Genomic DNA, 20,777 nt, shown 5'->3' with positions numbered 1-20,777 from the left:
CTTAAAGTATTTGTGTGATAACTGCGGTATTTAAGGTAACAGCTCTCCTTGCGGAGAGTGCAGTCTGCAAGAGATTTAGGCCATGCAATGCTCCTCTAATAACTGAAAAATAGTCTCTGCAGACAGGAATAGGATTCGAAATACAATGCCACCAATTAATTGGGTGTAGCAATCCTAAAAGTCATTATCAACCCCTTATGTAAAGTATTAATGTTTTAATTTTGAAAAAAAAAAAAGTTTCAAACGGTATAAAATGTGAAAAATAATGTAAAAAGTTTAGATATTTTCTACTTTTAAACACTAGGGGGAGCAGCTGCTGTAATTTGCCATGAAAACCTAGTGTACTGCTAGCTCACATTACGACTGCAGTAAATGTGGGCTGGATCTGATCACATGTGTGTGACATCACTCCTCTCCTCCCCTTCTGGGTGTCTGCGAAAGGGTAAGGGAGGATGAAGTTTAGGATCACAGTGCGGGGACATTTGTTGGTGACTGCCAGTGATACTGACAAGTACAGTGTCACCAAGGATGGATGGCAGCACCGATTCTATTAGTTGGTGCTGCTCGCTATATCATATGCTGGGGTTACATACTCAGAGTGTATTACATGTTGCTATCAGATAGTGTATTACATGCTGGGGTTAGATACAGGGATCAGGGTAGTGTATCACATATGATTGGATTAAATGGAGGGCTCAGTGAAGTGTATCACACAGAATGGGATTAGATACATGTGGCCCCCGCTCCATCCACTTCTATGGGAGAAGTCATGTAATGTGTGACACCACTCCATCCACTTCTATGCGAGCAGTGGTTTAATGTGCACCCAGCCTTGTCTCTTCTATGGGACCAGTGGTGTAAAGTGTGACATCATTCCATCCACTTCTATGGCATCAGACATGTAATGTGTGACACCGTTCCCTCCACTTTTAGGGGAGCAGTGGTGTAATGTGTTACCCCACTCTGTCTACGTCTATGGCAGAAGTAGTGTAATGTATGACCCTGCTCCGTCCACTTCTATGGGAGCAGTGGTATAATGTGTGACACTACTCCGTCCACCTCTATGGGAGCAGTGGTGTACTGTGTGACCCTGCTCTGTCCACTTCTACGGGAGCAGTGGTGTAATGTATGACCCTGCTCCGTCCACTTCTATGGGAGCAGCGGTATAATGTGTGACACTACTCAGTCCACTTCTATGGGAGCAGTGGTGTACTGTGTGACCCTGCTCTGTCCACTTCTACGGGAGCAGTGGTGTAATGTGTGACACTACTCCGTCCACCTCTATGGGAGCAGTGGTGAAATAGACATGTGTGACACCACTTTGTCTACTTATATGCGAGCAGTAATGTAATCTGTGAGACTGCTCCATCTATTTCTAGATGAGCAGTAGTGTAATGTGTAATACACACTGGGATTGGATACACAGTATCACGGGATGGGACTAGATACATGCTACTGGGTTGTATCACAGATGATGGGTGTGATGACAGCATTTATTCTTAATTATGCCAGACGAATATTTAGTAGGTCCAGGGATTAGATACACGGCTCTGGGTATTTCAGTATTTCACAGGTGATGGTATTAAATACACGGCTCTGTGCTGTATCATGCATGATTGGGATTAGATACACTGCTCTGGGTGGTATCACATGATGGCCATTTGATACATAACTGGGTGGTATCACAGATAATGGGATTAGATACACGGCTCTGGGTTGTATCCCATGATGGCATTAGTAATGACTGCACACCCAAAAAGGTTATGTAGTAAAAAAAGTATGGCTTTATTAAACATAAAAGTACTGAGGCAAATTTAAAAACACAGACACAATAGCAAAAAAACAAGGAGTGACATAATAGTACCAGAAAATGCAGGTATATACTATACAGAAATTGTAGATATATACATATGTTCACACCCTACACTGGGGTATACACTAACTATACAGTAAATATGATATGAAAGAAAAAAAACTAATATACAGGGAGGGTAATTCAATTGTAATATTACAGAATATAAAATATATAATATATTAGGTACCTAGTATAGTGTACAATATAATACAAAGGTTGATATAACCCACTCAGTAGAAAAAGGATGACTATATCATAAGCACTAGAAATATTGTATGCTGCAGACCAAGGAAAATATATTTCTATAAATAACAAAGATGGTAGCTGGAAGGACAATATATCCATGGGAATAATACCCCAAATATACGATAATAATAGGTATCTATCTCATTGTCCTCAAGGATACCATCCCAGTACACAGTGTGGTAAAGCGCCTCACTCGGCCACTTACGGAAGTAGACTCAGGAACCGTGTTTTCTCTGCAGGCTTTATTATGTGGCATAAAGCCCTGTAGCTCCAGCAAAATAAACACAGCCTTACTGGCAAAACAACAAAACAAAAGATAAACGCTAGCACAATCCATATGAGTGTGGGATTCACCCACACAGGTTGTAGTCCCAGCTTTCAGCTCCTCTCTGAGCTGTGGCCTTCCAGTCTGGAGTCCTTGCCTCTCCAAACTCAACAACAGAAAAAAAAAAAAATGGTGACTGAGCATTTAAACCTTGCTCAGCCACACCCTGAGGTGGAGGTATGGGGACAACTTCCCTCCCATCTATGTCATTCCCAAAAAAATACCACACCCTTTAAGTGAGTTAACCCCCAGCATATAACTTGCTGGCAGAAAGTTTATTGGTTTCAGTTCACACACGCTAGCAACCTGTGTGACACATACCTCCCCTCATATATCATACCAGTGACTCTGTCACAACAGGTATATAAGTAGCCAATATACATATTGTGACAAAGTCACTGGCAAAGTACTAGAGGGGAGATGTTTAGCACTGAGGTTGTTAGCTTCAGTAATATAAACCTAGGAAAAATGATCCAGCAAACAAAGTGCGGAGAGGGATTAATCAGCCATATTTAGTGCTAGGATGATTGAACAACTGTAGAGTGGGAGAAGTCCACAGAATAAATACCCAGCTTTCTAGAGCAGCATGTGTAGATGGGCCTGGAGGTGAAAGCTCTGCAGCTGTACTGTCATGTTAAGGAAAACTAAACCTTGTGTTGTTTGTTCCTGAAGCGGGCGGTTACCAGTAGCAACAAGGACTGTGCCATACGTAATGTTTTTTTTTCCTGTTAGGCCGGGAAGGCAGTGTTTGTTTTGCTAACATTGCCGTGGTTTATGCAGTACTCTTAATAAACCAGAGGAAGATTTAAAGAGACAGTGTTCCTGTGTCTACCTCTACGTGCAGCCAAGTGAACCGATCTACCACAATACGTAGATAAAAGCATACCCGATGTAGAGCATTAACCCAATGTGTGTTGCTAACCTACCTATTGTTTTCTTGTAGCAGTAAAATGGAAAAATCCAGCATCCGCAGGAAATGAGGTAAGTATGTTAACAGTATTTTATTAGCAACATAGTTAAAAGAAAGGGAAAAATTAAAAATCAAAACATACAAAGATAATAAAAGGAAACGGGTCTATGCGTTTCGAGCAGAACTGCTCTTAGTCCTGACTAAGTCTAAGGACTAAGTGGTTATGCTCGAAAAGTTCCCTTTTTTAACTACCATATGTTGCTAATAAAATAATGTTTTAACATACTTACCTCATTTCCTGCGGATGCTGGATTTTTCCATTTTGCTGCTGTATTTACACCTTGAAGTCGGTCTGGAGCCTCCGTGCACCGCACCTCCATTCAAAGGTATTTTTCAATAGTTGGTGAACCGATATACAACTTTTCTATGTTTTTATTGTCTTATATTTGGGTTATTATTCCCTTGGATGTATTGTCCTTCCAGCTACCATCCTTGTTATTTATTTACATATATTTTCCTTGGTCGGCATGGTACAATATTTTTAGCGTTTATGATATATTCATCCTTTTTCTACTGAGTGGGTATATTACCCTTCATATTATATTGTACACTATACTAGGTACCTAATATATTATATATTTTATATTCTGTTATATTACAATTGAATTAATAAAGCCATTTCTTATTACTACATAACCTTTTTGGATGTGCACCGTCATTCAGTGCAGCTTCTTTCTTCAAACTTCTAACTGCTTTCTTCATGGTTAGTTGTAGCACTCCTAGCTATTATTTTGTATTTATGAATTGTGGTGCCCACTAAATTTCAAACCACTCTGGGCTATATGACATGATGAGGATTAGATACACGGCTACAGGCTGTAACACATGATGGGGATTAGATACACCGCTCTGGGTTGCATCACGATGATGAGGATTAGATACACGTCTCTGCGCTGTATCACATGATGAGCATTAGATACATGGCTCTGCTATGTCAGTGCCTCCTTCAGATGCTTTCAGTGACATAGAGCTCAGTCAAAGCTCAGAGCACAGCAAAGTGATGGTTACGCTGCGTGTGCTGAACACTGCAGTGACAGCGGCAGGGAGCAGTGATCAGCTGCCTGATATTGCACTGCTAATCCAAGGCTGCTGAACACCGCACAGAGCCGCCGATACTAACCTCATCCTAGAGCTCTGCTCAGCGTTCACCGCATTTCCTGTCATTGACTGCTCGGACCGTGAGCGGTCAGCAGTGACAGAGGGAAAGTGTAGCTCGCATTACAGCTGCAGGCTTCAAAAATATAGCGCCCATCTCCTCCCACAGCTGTGACCTGGACAGCCCAGGGGGTGTGCCCAGGTCCCAGCTGGAAGCAGGCACAATGCAAGAAATGCGGTCAGATACCAACCGCAGGTTCCTATGTATAGGGGCTGTCATATTTGAGATGTGTAAGTGTCGTGCTCATACATTTACACACCAACAAATGAAAATGGCAGCCCACAGTGGCTGCAGAAAAAAAATAAAAAACACAATTCATTTTGTATAGAAATAATTGATTACATAGTAGAGAATTATTAATATAAACATAAAAATCACAGCACCTTCCCTTTAATGAGTCTTGACACATGATTTAGAATAAGAAGCAAAACTAGCAGACATTTGTTTTGGGAGGTTTAGCATTCATCATTCCAAAGCAGAAGGTCTGAATTGGCTGGGTGAGATGCCTCTAACTGGTCTTTGGAGTAACGTCTCTCCTTGTGGAGAGCGCCATATCAGCATAAGGCTGTGTGCCCACGATGCGTTTTTAAGTGTTTCTGCAGCGGCAAAAACGCAGCAGAAATGCTTAAAAAACGCATGGTAGAAGGTCTGCCATGTCCCCCAATGATAATCCGCATATGCTGTGCACATGCTGTGGAAATTTCCGCTGCGGATTATTATTGTGGAAAAAAACACAGCACTACCAATTATTTTGCGGAAGTGCTGCATTTTCGCCGCCATTGACTTGCATTGGAATGCATGGATTACGCATCACTGTATATGTAGATGCGCATTCCATGCGTCCTAATGTGCGGATGGTACCCGGGTCTGGAGGAGAGGAGACTCTCCTCTGGACCTGGGTACCATAGAAAACTGTAAAAAAAAAAGTATAAAATAAAAAATAAATATATACTTACCTTCAGGCGGCCCCCGCTGCACTCGTCCTTTCATGCCGGCAGTTCGTGATGGACTGAAGGATCTGCGCTGATGTCGTAGTCATGTGACGGGTCACGCGACGTTTTTTTTTTTTTACAGTTTCTATGGTACCCGGGTCCGGAGGAGAGTCTCCTCTTCTCTAGACCTGGGTACCATCCGCACATTGGAACGCGTGCATTCCGCATGTCCTTATCTGGTGAAGCGGAATGCACGCGTTCTAATGCAAGTCAATGGCGGCGAAAACGCAGCACTTCCGCAAAATAATTGGTAGTGCAGCGTTTTTTTCCGCAATAATAATCCGCAGCGGAAATTTCCGCAGCATGCGCACAGCACATGCGGAGTATCATTGGAGAACATGGCAGGCCTTCTACCATGCGTTTTTTAAGCATTTCTGCAGTGTTTTTGCCGCTGCGGAAACGCTAAAAAAATGCATCGTGGGCACACAGCCTTAGGTGACTCACAGGCCATGCAATACTCATCTGGGAATTTAAATATGCTCCTTTAGAGGGAAAGAGGACTTGAATTCTAGTAGTTATGTGGCAAGGCTCGTTAAAGAACTGATATTGACTTTTAGGGTTGCTATAAACAATAGGTGACACTAAAATTCAAATCTTCCTTATTTTATTCCCGCTGCTTGACTGAATATTCTGTTTTTTTTTGGTTTTTTTGTAAAATCTAGCTTATGGTTCTAGATATGAGCCTTTTTAATTAGCGCTAATTTTTATAATTTTTCCAAAGGAACGTTGCTCACGATGTAATAATGCGGAGCAGCCAAAAGACACCCGCCAAAATATTGAGTGAGTCATACCCCCTTGGTAAAGACCATAAAAATTAGCCCTAAACAAAAAGGCTAAAACTGTATGATGGAATTAAAACACAAACAAAAAAACTGATTACTCAGGGAAGCACCAGGAAAAAATAAGAGCAAAAACTTGCCACTTTTGACCTGGTGACAGGTCCTCTTTAAGAAATGTTGAACATGGCAGTCAGGACAATTGTCACACTTGACATCTACTAAGAAAATTAGTATAGCAGGAGAGAATTTATTGTAAACTACCACTACCCAAATAGCAAAAAAGCACAGGATTAGAAGGAAACTATCTGGGAATAAATTAATACACAATTCAAATATAATAATAAATATTTTTATTAACTAAAAAGACACCTTATGAAAAAGACGATTAAAAAAATACATATAATAATTAAAATGAAAAACAGGGAGGGCAAGGAAACATCAGCAGCATGTACACATAGAGAACAACCAAAATCTAAGTAAAGTGCACAGTGCTAATATTATATAAATCAATTTAATGTTTACAAAAAGTGTGTAAATACACACAATGATGAATAATATAGCCTAATATAGTCTCTATGAAGTTATAAAAAGTGCATGGTGCTAATTAATACCGAATAAAGTGCTTGAATAATAAATAAATATAGGACAGTGCCCATGAAATACAAATAAATACAGCACATAGGTATAAAGACTGACCAACCATGAGCCATGCTGAGGATGTGTCCGTGCTGTTCCCCACTCCAACGTGCGTTCACTCCCTGAAGAAGCCCGTATGAAACGCGCGTTGGAGTGGGGGACGGCATGGAAGCATCCACAGCATGGCTCATAGTTAGTCACTCTTTATTTATACCTATGTGCTGTATTTATTTGTATTTCATGGGCACTGTCCTGTTTGAATGGCGAGAACCCCGTAGATGACTGTGGAACCTCTCGGATGGAGAACAATAGATACGGTAAGAGACAGTTCCAGTCTCTACCATCCTTTTCTATAGCCTTCTTCAGCGTTTTATTAAATCTTTCCACCAGGCCATCTGTCTGAGGATGGTACACTGAAGTTCTCAGTTGGGAGATTTGTAGGACCTTGCATAACTCCCTCATCACCTTACTCATAAAAGGTGTTCCCTGGTTGGTCAGGATCTCCTTTGGTAAACCTGTCCGGGAGAAAATGTGAACCAATTCGCGGGCTATACTCTTTGCGGATGAGTTTCTCAGGGGAATGGCTACGGAATAACGTGTGGCATAGTCCAGGATGACCAAGACATATTGATGCCCACAAGCAGATTTAACCAGAGGACCGACCAGGTCCATGGCAATTCTCTTGAACGACACTTCAATAATGGGCAATGGCACGAGAGAACTTCGAAAGTGAGAGGTAGGGGCGGTTAGCTGGCACATAGGGCAGGACCTGCAATACTTTAATATTTTCCGGTGACACCCGGGTCAAGAGAATTTCTGCATAATCCGTTCCTGCGTTTTTTCCACCCTTAGATGTCCCCACAAGAAATGCGAATGGGCCATGTCCAACACCTTCCGTATATAGGGATCCGGCACTATTAACTGTTCCACCAGCTCTTCCCTCACTTTCATGACGCAGTACAGCAACTCCCCACTCAACATAAAATAGGGAAACATTGTGTCAACCCCCGGCTCCTGTGCAACCCCATTTATGACGGTGACATTATTGAAGGCTCCCTTCAGAGTTAGGTCCCTATGTTGGGCAGACCCAAAATTCTCACTGGTCACCTCTAACTCAGGAATATCAGACTCAGGGGACACTACCTCGTCATCCCCCACAAGGACACAAAAGGGAAACTTGTCTGACTCTGGGTGTGGAGCTACCTCATCAGGGTTAACTGGTTTCCTATCTGAACCAGCAAGCCCGAAACCCTTCCCCCACAGATCCCAAAATAAACAAAAGTCCCGGCCTATAATTATAGAGTGCAACAAGTCCTGACAGACGCCGACCTCGTGGTACTCAGTACCGTGGGCCGTTTCAATGTCCACTCTGGCCATAGGGTAGTCCTTAGCATCACCATAGATGCAGGGTACGCCAACTTATTTCCCAGGGATTAGTTGGAGAGGAAGGGTGGCCCTCACAAGGTCTAGTAGTGCAGTTACCTGCCACCTGTTCACCTTCACGGGACACGCTTATGGCCCCTTGCTGGGTGGACAGTTCACACAGCAGGCCGGATACGCATAATATGAACAACGGCGTCCTATGCTACAGTCCATCGTCTCGGAGGTCAGGGCAGCTATATGGTCTGGGCAGTGGGACCTCCAGCAAACAATCACCCGTAGGGACCTTGGGCACCACCTCCCCCGCCCCTTTGAATCTTGGAAACCCCACCTCCTTCCCCCTGCTGGGAACCCCAGTATTGAATGGGCTGCCTGCCCAAAGAACCTTCAACCCCCTGGTATCTCTCAACCAGTCCGATCAGTTCATCCACATTCCGAGGATCACCGTGGGCAACCCAAGTCTGTATGGGCCTTAGTAGGGAGTGCACAAACTGTTCCATCACCACCATGCTCTATCATCTGCGCAGGCGTAGAGGACTCTGGCTGCAGCCATTTCTGGACCATGTGCAACGGGTCAAACATTTAGGAGCCAGATGGTTTGTCCCAGTGATATGCCCAGCGGTGAAGCCGCTGCACACTGATAGTTATTGTCACCCCCAAGAATGCGAGAATCTCAGTTTTTAGCTTCCCATACTCTTTGGCGTCCTGCAAAGCTAAATTATAGTAAGCCTTCTGGGGCTCTCCCGTCAAGTATGGCGCCAGTACCTCTGCCCACTGCTCTGGCGGAAGTTTCTCCCTCTCGGCGACCCTTTCAAACATGGTCAGGAAGTCCTCAACGTCATCCCCTGGGGTCATTTTCTGTAAAGCCCATCTTACCGCCTTTTGGACGTGGGAGTCATCAGCCGGACTTGGGGTTGGGGCACTCTTCCTGCCATGGATGGTGGTTGCCAGAAGCTGCAGCTGCTGCCGTTGTTTCTGCTGGTGCTGCTGGATATGCTGTAACAACAGCCTGTTGGTCTCCTGCTGCTGCGACTGAACCAAGTGTTTCAGCAGGTCCTCCATTTTTTCTGGTGATGCTTGCTGGCTTGCGACAGACTTGACACAGGACATGCAGTCCTCCCTGTAGCAATCACACTCTTTCCTGGGAACGTTGCCGCACATCTAACACCAATTGTAGGGGTTTTACTCACTTGGGTGCGACGGGAGGAAAACAGGGAGCATGTACCTTTAAGGCTATGTGCCCACGTAGCAGATTTGATGCAGAGCGTATTTGCCTCTCTCGGGCAGAAAAAACGCATGCAGATTTACATGCGTTTTTTCCGCCAGAGAGAAGCGTTTTTACATGCGTTTTCGCATGCGTTTTTTCAAGCACTTTTCAAAGCGATTTTAAGCATCACTTGGAAAAGTGCTTGACAAGTTGATCACACAATATAAATCCATGCAACCGGCATGGATTTATAATGTGTGAACAACTTAGATGCTTTAAATGCAGCATCTATAGTAAAAAAAAAAGAATTAAAACGTTAAAAATAAAAAAAACCCTGTATATTCACCTCTCCGGCGGCACCCGGTCTGCTCTCCGGTCTCCTCCGGTCTGCTCCCGGCCGCGTCTTCTCTCTTCAGCGTCCTGCAGTGTACGGTCAGGACCTGCGGTGACGTCATTTAGTCAGCTGATGGTCACGCGACCATCACCTGACCGCCGATGTCATGTCTGCTTAATCATTCCTGGGGCAAACAGAGCTCACTGAGCTTGTGCTGGCTGGGGCCAGTGATAAGGAGGAGGGTGGAGGTGGGGAAGATCAGGACAGAAAAGTACATAGCTGGGTAAATGTTACAAGAAGGGGTAGGAGAAAAAGTGCCAGTCCTGATCAACCACAACCTAGTAAATGGGGAGGGTGCAGCTGTGCTTGGAGAAAAAATGGTCAGATGAATGGAGGAGCTTTTAAACTAGGACCTGGGGGGAGTGAGGGCAGTTGCGCTAATAAGGGAATAGATAGAGTTGACAGAGAGAGCGAGACAGTAGTGGTTGATGAGGATTTAGGTGCGGTTGGGATATGCAAGGGAAGTAGGGAGCTGAGTAAGAGTAACAAATGTGATAATAGTATTAAATGCCTGTTAGTAAGTGCAAGAAGTCTCGCAAACAAAATTAATGAACTGGAGTCTCTTATGTCGGTCACAGAATGACCACATAATGTGGTAGGCATTACCGAAACCTGGCTGGATGAAAGCCATGACTGGGCGACAAACGTAGAGGGTCACACTACATTTAGAAAAAACAGGAAAGACAAAAAAAAAAGCCGAGGGGTGTGTATTTTCGTAAAATCCAAACTTAAAACCTGTGCTCAATAATGACATTGGGTGGGGCAACAATGGAAAGTTACTAATTGGAGTTTTCTAAAAGCCACCTAATATAGCTAAACAGGTAGAAGATGAAATGCTGCAACAAATTAAAAAGGCAGCAAAAAAGGGTCCTCATTATTTGGGATTTTAACTATCCAGACATTCAATGGGATATGGAAACTTCAGGTTGTGCTAAAAGCTGCAAGTTCTTCTCAACAGTTCAGGACAATTACCACACTGAGCTGGTAGATGAACCAACCAAGGGAGATAATCTACTGGATCAGGCTCTGTCAAATAGATCCGATACAATTTCAGATCTACTGGTCAGGGAGCATTTGGGAAGCAGTGACCAAAAAAATGGTAAGTTTCAATGTAATTTTCAACTAAACATTCAAAAGGGGAAATGCAAAAACCTGGAACTTTAGGAAAGCTGATTTCAATTAAGAGAAGAGCTTAATCATGTAACTGGGAGCACGTCATGGTAACTGGGGATACCGAACATAAATTAGGCATGTTTAAGGAAATACTACTAGAATCCTGTAGAAAATGTATACCCTCTGGCAAGAAAATGTCAAGGAATAAAAAGAAACCACTATGGATAAATAAGACAGTGCAAAGTTTAATAAGACAAAAACAAAAGGGCATTCAAAATCTTGTAGGCAGAGAATACAGAAATATCATTCAGGAGTATAAAGATCTAAATAAGAAATGTAAAAAAGAAATCAAGCTAGCAAAATTATCTACAGAGAAATAAATCGCCAGTAACATTAAAATCCACAAAATTTTTATAAATACATCAATTGCAAAATAAAAAAAAAAACAAATTGTATCGGCCCCTTAATAACATGATAAATATAGAGGACAAAGAGACATTTAACAGGCACTTTTCATCCGTGTTCATCTGTTCCAGGGATTTTTCCAGGCAAAAATCAAAGTTCACCACCTGATATAAGTAGTTTAGCACAAAAGGAAGTATGCCTGCATCTGAGCAAATTAAACATTGACAAATCCCCCCGGCCCAGATGGCAGTCGTCCACGAATAGGAAACTGAGGGAATTGAGCTCAGTAATTGACAAACCGCTGAATCTCGCATTCTTAGATTCCCTTGTAACAGGTGTAGTGCCACAGGATTGGAGGATGGCTGATGTGGTACCAATATTTAAGAAAGGTAAGAAGGTGGATCTAGGTAACTACCATCCAGTAAGTCTGACATCAGTAGTGTGCAAAGTTTTTAAGGGCATCATAAGGGATGACCTGAAGTTATATCGCAGAGAATAATATAATAAATACTAACCAACACAGATTTATGAAAGATAGGTTGTGTCTAACCAACATGTTGGGTTTCTATGAGGAGGTAAATGCAAATCTTGATGTTTGTAATACAGCTGATGTGATTTATCTGGACTTTGCAAAGGCATTTGATACTGTACCACATAACAACCTTATACTGAATCTACAGAAGCAAGGACTTGGGGGAACTATATGCAGATGGGTAAGTGACGCGCCCCCTGGGCCTAGTGTGGACATGTGTGGGATACCCGGAGCCAGGTCTCTGGGGGTTGTAGTCTCCGTGACGGCGACCCGGTCCCGTGGCTCAGGGTGGTCAAACCAGTGGCAGTCTTTTAGGGGTTTTAGGTTAATTGTCCGACTACGCCACCCGTGGATTGCGGTCAGGGTGTACCGCCGCTGCAAGGCAGACCGCTGAGGCTGGTGTGGTGTGCGCAGCAAAGGATGGGATAACTCCCCACGGGAGGAGTATAGCCTCAGGGCAGAGAATGTGGATGATGGGTGTGATGGTGCACGGGCGTCCCAGTACTAGTAGTGCTGTATGCGGTGAGAAAGCAGGAACGACTCAGAGTCTTTGCAGTGCAGTTCAGGGTCTTTACTGGTGATATTAAGGCAGACCCTCCCGGGAGTACTGGCTAGCATAAGGGACCTGGTCAGTCTGCGAGCAAGCAGGAGTTCCCCTGGCCAGGTGGAGTTGTAGGCCTCCCCGTCTATCTGCACTCTTCCTGGCTACCTTGCTGTAAGCGAGTGGAAGTAACCCACGTCCCTGAGTATACCGTGTGGTGCTCACCCGTATGGCTGGTGACTTGGGGCCTTTTGTTAGCCTCCGCTCCTCGATGGCAGTGCTGGTCCCTTCCTTGTGACTGAGCCTCCGGGCTTCTATGGCCAGAGGACCTGGAATCCCCTGCCGGCTGGGTTCTGCTGCTGGACTTGAAGATCCTTGCAGCCTCGGACTCCGTTGTCCGGTTGTAGTCTCTTCAGCCAGGACAAGCAATATATCTGCTTCCAGTCCCTGGCACTCAGCTCCTGCTCCTACAGAGCTCCTGCTGTTTCTTTCCCTGTGTCTGCTTGTTCTCCCTCCAGGCTCTGACTGACTGATCCCGCCCCAGACCCAGTTTATAAGGGCAGATTCCTCCCCTCCCAGGTCTGGGCAGGAGATGTTGCATGCTTAAGGGTTCCTGACCAGAGAAACCTCCCACTTGCTCTCAGACGTAATATTTCTATTACTGTGGTAACCAGACCCCTGGGGTGCCACATCCCCCCCCAGTAAATTTTAATACTCCGGGACTAAACACATTTTTAAAACATACACAAATACAAGGCGTAAACAATAATACAACATATGTACAAGAAGTTTTAGTCTTTAGAGGTCACGGCGTGTCCGTGACCGGGTGTCCATGTCACTCAACAAGGTGAAGTCTTGGCACAGAGTAGGGGGACCTGTCCAAAGCAAACCCCAAACGTTGGCCCTGGGCGTGGCTGCAAGGCTGAGGCTAGCTACTTTGAGCCACAAGGAGGCCACGCCAGACAGGTTTTCTCTTCCACGGCCATCTTCGCAAGAGGCACCAAGGTGCAACTATCTACAATGTAGTTCTGGTTACTCAGCGTCCATAACCTGTCATTCCAAATAAACCTGCAGGGTAACTAGAGAAACATAATTAATAACCAGGCAACAAAAACATAAACCTTTTTCAGCATTTACGTATGTACAGGTAAATATATACTTGGTGTAACATACCTGGCGGCGTTCTTGCATGGTGGTCCATCTCCCACTGTGCAGGAACGCGCACTTGATCTCCAGTCCAGACTGTCTCTCTGGCTTCCCTCCATGCTGTCTGTTTGTGTCTGTTTCTGCTGCTTAAGGGCGGCGCCCGATCACTTCCTGCTTTTTGTACCTGCTGTGGGTCACACCCCTTGTGCGTCCTCAGCCTATTGCTGTCTGTCACCTGGTATATAGCTTAGCCGCTCCCATCTTTCCCTGCCTGTGCATAGTGTTTCATTCAGTGTGTGCTTGCACTCTGAAGGTGCCAGGTCCCGTTCTGTGTTCTCCTGTCCGCCTATCCTGGAGGCTGTATTTCCAGGCCTGTCTGAACTTAGTCCTGTCTCTTGTCCGCCTATCCTGGAGGCTGTATTTCCAGGCCTGTCTGAACTTAGTCCTGTCTCTTGTCCGCCTATCCTGGAGGCTGTATTTCCAGGCCCGTCTGAACTTAGTCCTGTATGTCTCCTGCTTTCCGGTATCAGTTCCCGTGTCTGAACTGAGTCCTGTATGTCTCCTGCTTTCCGGTATCAGTTCCCGTGTTTGAACTGAGTCCTGTATGTCTCCTGCTTTCCGGTATCAGTTCCCGTGTCTGAACTGAGTCCTGTATGTCTCCTGCTTTTCGGTTTCAGTTCCCGTGTCTGAACTGAGTCCTGTATTTCTCCTGCTTTCCGGTATCAGTTCCCGTGTCTGAACTGAGTCCTGTATGTCTCCTGCTTTGCGGTATCAGTTCCCGTGTCTGAACTGAGTCCTAGCCTGTTCCTCCTGCCTTCTAGGGGCCGATTTCCTAGACCCGCTCCTGTATCTTGTCTGTCCTGTCTGAACACGCTCTTTGCCTGTTCGTCCTGCCTCTCTGGGGGCCGTATTCCCAGACCCGCTCCTGTATCCCGCTGCAGTGTCGGTCTCCTCCGTACACTCAGTTCCAGTCTGAACTCTCTTCAATCCTTTACCTGTTTTGCCTCTATGTCCGTTCCCTTCCTGTTTCTGCAGAGTCTGAACTCGTACCTAATCTCCTGCTTGTTGTCTCTGTACTCCCGTTTGTGAGTTTGTGGTCCACTCGCTACTTCACTGCAAGTACCCTGTGGGTATCTGGCTCTGCCTTTCTCTTCCTGTCTGTTCAGTGTGAACAGAGCCCTGTCTTCCCTGCTCAGACTTGTCTGCACTCTAGCTGTGCTTGCCTGTACCCCTCTGCCTGTATTGTTCCTTAGTCCCGGTGTGTACTGGGTCCTATCCCGCCTGTGTTCCTACCTGCTAGTGCCTCCCTGTCCGCACTCTAGCTGCGCTTACCTTTACCCCCCGGCCTGCTAGTCCCGCCTGCCTGCATACCAGTCGTGCCTGCCTGTGCCCGCCAGTCTGTGTGCCAGCCTGCCAGTCTGTTCCTGTATTTTCCTGTGTGGGTCAACAGCCGTGTCCGGGGTCTGTCCTGGAGTAGCACCTGGTCCCTCCGCTCGGTTCCTCCTTGGTGCACTGGCGTCGTATGCCGTCGTGCGACCCTGGTCGGATCGGGTGAATACTTAGTTACGCCCCTCCAGGCATTCACTCTCCGGCACGGTCCAGTGGAATCACTACCAATCACTCGCACACGCCAGTCTGTCCGGGCGTGTGCATAACAGCATGCTCAGGCCATGGTTCCCGTTGAGCCCCACGGCCTTCGCTTTCGGAGAAGTTTTTTCCAGCGAGTACTTGCATTAAAATAAATAAATAAATTTTTTCTCCCTTTAGCTGAGTTCCAGGCGAATTACGCACCCATCCAGATGGATCTATCAGCCCTCGTTCCTGCGGATCCGCCACGTTACTATGGGGATCCAAGACAGTGTCGTGCATTTGTGGAGCAATGCGCGCTACACTTCAAGTTCTACCCTCTATGTTTTCCCACCGATCGGGTTAAGGTGGGATTCATTATGTCTTACCTAGCGGGTGATGCCTTGGAATGGATCAACCCCCTATGGGAGACACAGGATCCGATCCTCCTGGACCTAATGGCCTTCCTGGTGGCCTTTCTAATGGTCTTCGATGATCCTAACCCGAAGGCTCCAGCTGAAGCTTCACCTCCCAATATCCCGGAGCAGCCCCGATGGGTAATGTGTGTGGGTAGCGCAATAGTCCTCCAGCCCAATGAGACTACTGCCCACCCAGAATCCTCACAGGGTGACTACGCTTTCCGGAATACTTCTCTCAACCTCAAGAGGCAGTCCAGACGTGCTGGACTTAGAGGCAAGCCGTCACGCCAGGGTCTGTTCTCCCTGAGACATCCTGACCCCAACCTTGAAGTCCCTACTGAAGCTTCATCTCCCTGTATCCTGGAGAAGCCCCTGTTGCCTCCTGAATCCTCCGGGATACCACTCGATGACAAATGGAGAGAGACTTCTCTACACCCGGTACTCGATACATTGTCCGCTTCGTCCTTTGAGCCTGACAATGGGTACCCCAAAGTGGTAGTTACCCCCGAGTCTCTACTCCCCTCCGACCTGGCGGAGGACCTCCAGTTGTCTCCAGAACCCTTCGGGGTGCTACCTGGTAGCGAAAGGACAGAGTCTCTCCTATACTCTGTACCTGATACCTCGCTCGCTTCGTCCAGTGAGTCCAACCTAGTGTACTCCGAAGCAGAGGTTACTCCCGAGTCTCTACACCCCTCCGACCAGGCGGAGGACCTCCAGTTGTGTTCAGAACCCTTCGGGGTGCCACCTGGTGGTGAATGGACAGAGACTTTCCTATTTCCTGTACCTGATACCTCGCCTGCTTCGTCCAGTGAGTCCAACCTAGTGTACTCCGAAGCAGAGGTTACTCCCGAGTCTCTACACCCCTCCGACCAGGCGGAGGACCTCCAGTTGTGTTCAGAACCCTTCGGGGTGCCACCTGGTGGTGAATGAACAGAGACTTTCCTATTTCCTGTACCTGATACCTCGCTTGCTTCGTCCAGTGAGTTCAACCTAGTGTACTCCGAAGCAGAGGTTACTCCCGAGTCTCTACACCCCTCCGACCAGGCGGAGGACCTCCAGTTGTGTTCAGAACCCTTCGGGGTGCCACCTGGTGGTGAATGGACAGAGACTTTCCTATTTCCTGTACCTGATACCTCGCCTGCCTCGTCCAGTGAGTCCGACCTAGTGTACTCTGAAGCAGATGTTTTCTCTGAGCCTCTGCACTCTTCTGATCCGGCGGAGGACCTCCAGTTGTTTCCTGAATCCTCCGGGGTACCACCAGATAACAAACTGACAGTGACTTTTCCTCATTATGTACCTGATAACCCATCTATTTCTTCCTGTGAGCTTGACAAGATGTACCTCGAAGCAGAGATTACCCTCAAGTCTCTGTTCCCCTCCAACCCAGTGAACGACTGGTCCTCGAATTCCCTGCGGAAGATTCTGGCAGGCCTGAAGAAGAGGGGGCGTAAGGGGGGAGGTACTGTAACATACCTGGCAGCGTTCTTGCATGGTGGTCCATCTCCCACTGTGCAGGAACGCGCACTTGATCTCCAGTCCAGACTGTCTCTCTGGCTTCCCTCCATGCTGTCTGTTTGTGTCTGTTTCTGCTGCTTAAGGGCGGCGCCCGATCACTTCCTGCTTTTTGTACCTGCTGTGGGTCACACCCCTTGTGCGTCCTCAGCCTATTGCTGTCTGTCACCTGGTATATAGCTTAGCCGCTCCCATCTTTCCCTGCCTGTGCATAGTGTTTCATTCAGTGTGTGCTTGCACTCTGAAGGTGCCAGGTCCCGTTCTGTGTTCTCCTGTCCGCCTATCCTGGAGGCTGTATTTCCAGGCCTGTCTGAACTTAGTCCTGTCTCTTGTCCACCTATCCTGGAGGCTGTATTTCCAGGCCTGTCTGAACTTAGTCCTGTCTCTTGTCCGCCTATCCTGGAGGCTGTATTTCCAGGCCCGTCTGAACTTAGTCCTGTATGTCTCCTGCTTTCCGGTATCAGTTCCCGTGTCTGAACTGAGTCCTGTATGTCTCCTGCTTTCCGGTATCAGTTCCCGTGTTTGAACTGAGTCCTGTATGTCTCCTGCTTTCCGGTATCAGTTCCCGTGTCTGAACTGAGTCCTGTATGTCTCCTGCTTTTCGGTTTCAGTTCCCGTGTCTGAACTGAGTCCTGTATTTCTCCTGCTTTCCGGTATCAGTTCCCGTGTCTGAACTGAGTCCTGTATGTCTCCTGCTTTGCGGTATCAGTTCCCGTGTCTGAACTGAGTCCTAGCCTGTTCCTCCTGCCTTCTAGGGGCCGATTTCCTAGACCCGCTCCTGTATCTTGTCTGTCCTGTCTGAACACGCTCTTTGCCTGTTCGTCCTGCCTCTCTGGGGGCCGTATTCCCAGACCCGCTCTTGTATCCCGCTGCAGTGTCGGTCTCCTCCGTACACTCAGTTCCAGTCTGAACTCTCTTCAATCCTTTACCTGTTTTGCCTCTATGTCCGTTCCCTTCCTGTTTCTGCAGAGTCTGAACTCGTACCTAATCTCCTGCTTGTTGTCTCTGTACTCCCGTTTGTGAGTTTGTGGTCCACTCGCTACTTCACTGCAAGTACCCTGTGGGTATCTGGCTCTGCCTTTCTCTTCCTGTCTGTTCAGTGTGAACAGAGCCCTGTCTTCCCTGCTCAGACTTGTCTGCACTCTAGCTGTGCTTGCCTGTACCCCTCTGCCTGTATTGTTCCTTAGTCCCGGTGTGTACTGGGTCCTATCCCGCCTGTGTTCCTACCTGCTATTGCCTCCCTGTCCGCACTCTAGCTGCGCTTACCTTTACCCCCCGGCCTGCTAGTCCCGCCTGCCTGCATACCAGTCGTGCCTGCCTGTGCCCGCCAGTCTGTGTGCCAGCCTGCCAGTCTGTTCCTGTATTTTCCTGTGTGGGTCAACAGCCGTGTCCGGGGTCTGTCCTGGAGTAGCACCTGGTCCCTCCGCTCGGTTCCTCCTTGGTGCACCGGCGTCGTATGCCGTCGTGCGACCCTGGTCGGATCGGGTGAATACTTAGTTACGCCCCTCCAGGCATTCACTCTCCGGCACGGTCCAGTGGAATCACTACCATAAACACGCACACGCCGCTTAGCCCGGGCGTGTGCGTAACACTTGGCATTAGACTCTCCAGCGAGCGGGCATCTGTCCTCTAGTGCTCCTTGTGGACCTACGTAACCCACTATCTGGCTGTGCACTACAGGGTGTAGAAGGTGTTGCGGGTAGGTCTGGCAGCTTTCTGCGTACTCTTTGGCTCACTAGAGGCACAACAGGCTCACTACTAAGCAGAGGGTTGATTCTCCTGGGCCGGCTGCTCTTCTGACACTCCCTGTTCTTCTGTAGGCCCTTGAGGGGCTGGCTGGAGAAAGGTGAGGACGGGTACCACGACTGCGTTGTTGATTTGAGTCCAGGACCGGGGAAAGTCTCCGAGTACGGTACTGATCATTTCTTCCCTTTCCTCTGCAGGTTGAGGGTTCTCTTGATCTTCGCCAGGGCTTTGCAGCTGCTCGGGACACTTTTTCAGGTGGTCTCTGGAGACAATGGCTGTGGTCTCTCCTCCATCCTTACTGATGACACATACTTTTGGGTTCTCATGGCTTGAGGGTAGTACGGTGTACGGGTCCTTTTCCCACTGGTCGTCCAACTTGTGGAGCCGCCTCTTTCTCTTCAAGACCTGCTCTCCAGGTACCAGGGGAACAGCGGGAGCATGCTGGTTATAAGCCTTCTCTTGCCTTTCTCTTGTTTGAGACAGACTTCGCTTGACGCTCTCCTGTACTTCCCGATACTGCTGCTGCCGTTCTGTATCCCAGTCGGCCTCTGGCGAGGTGTCCTCAGGTGTCAGGACTCCCATATCCAGGTCAATAGGCAGCTTACCAGGTCTTGCTCTCATTAGGTAAGCCGGGGTACAGTTGGTGGAACCTACGGGGATGTGATTATACAAGTCCACCAGATCAGGCAGTTTTTCAGGCCACATACTGCGTTCTTCCAGGGACAACGTCTTTAGCAAGTCTATCACCACCTGGTTCATTTTCTCACATAGTCCATTGGTCTGAGGGTGATAGGGCATTGTTCTTGTCTTCCTGCAGCCATACAGGTTGCAGAACTCCTGGAAGACCTCCGCTTCGAAGGCTGGTCCTTGGTCCGTCAACACTTGCTCCGGATACCCGTGTGAATGGCAGAAGTGCAGCTGGAAGGCTCTGGCTGCTGTTTGAGTCGTTAAGTCTTTGACAGGGACCACCACCAGGAACCGGGAGTAGTGATCTACGATGGTTATGGCGTAGACGTACCCAGATTTGCTTGGAGCCAGTTTCACATGGTCCAGGGCTACCAGTTCCAGTGGCTGCCTGGTGATGATGGACTGCAGGGGAGTCTTCTGGCTGGCACGGTCCTTTCTTCTTAGGTTGCACGGGCCACAGTCTCTGCACCACCTCTCGATGGCTCCTCTCATGCCTACCCAGTAGAACCGTTCACACAACAAGAACTCCAGCTTTTTCCATCCGAAGTGTCCTGCTCCGTCGTGGTACGCCTCTAGTACCATAGCCGCGTCTCGTCTTGGGACCACTACCAGCCAGGTCAGCTCATGTGTTCGAAAGTTGACCATTCTCCGGCACAGCTTCTCCTTGTAGAGAAACAGCTTACTTGTCTCCTTCCACAGTTGCCTGGTCTCCTCCGGAGCGTCTGGGTCAAGACGGGCATCAGCCTGTGTCAGCATTTCCTTCACCAGACGGACTGCAGGATCACTGTCTTGTGTCTCCGCCCAGCTGTAGTGGGGTAAGGGATTGAATGTAGCAGAACGCCTGTTCCTTACACGGTGGGAATACAGGGTAATCCCATGACGGTGGAACGCAGGGAGTTCGACTTCTTCCAGTTCTTCTGGATCATCCCATACGTCCGGTAAGTTTGGCATTCTGGACAGGGCATCCGCGTTGGCATTTGAGCGTCCCGCCCGCTATTTGATGGTGAATTCATAGTTGGACAGGCGGGCCATCCATCTCTGCTCCAGGGCACCAAGTTTTGCAGTGTCCAGGTGTGTCAACGGGTTGTTATCCGTGTACACGGTGAACTTGGAAGAGGCAAGGTAATGCTTGAAACGTTCGGTCACTGCCCACACCACTGCCAGGAACTC

At 47.5% G+C, this 20,777-nt stretch overlaps 1 protein-coding gene across 1 annotated transcript in view; it reads right to left on the bottom strand.

Annotated features, from left to right (window-relative positions):
* PGBD5 (piggyBac transposable element derived 5) overlaps positions 1-20,777 on the bottom strand; it is a 671,274-nt gene that overhangs the window by 589,444 nt on the left and 61,053 nt on the right. The window lies entirely within an intron of this gene.

Source organism: Phyllobates terribilis, unplaced genomic scaffold (genome assembly GCF_046119375.1).
Source record: "Phyllobates terribilis strain yellow unplaced genomic scaffold, ASM4611937v1 Scaffold_24__1_contigs__length_18792416, whole genome shotgun sequence".
Classification (NCBI taxonomy): domain Eukaryota; kingdom Metazoa; phylum Chordata; class Amphibia; order Anura; family Dendrobatidae; genus Phyllobates; species Phyllobates terribilis.
This window is presented reverse-complemented; position numbering and strand designations above follow the sequence as displayed.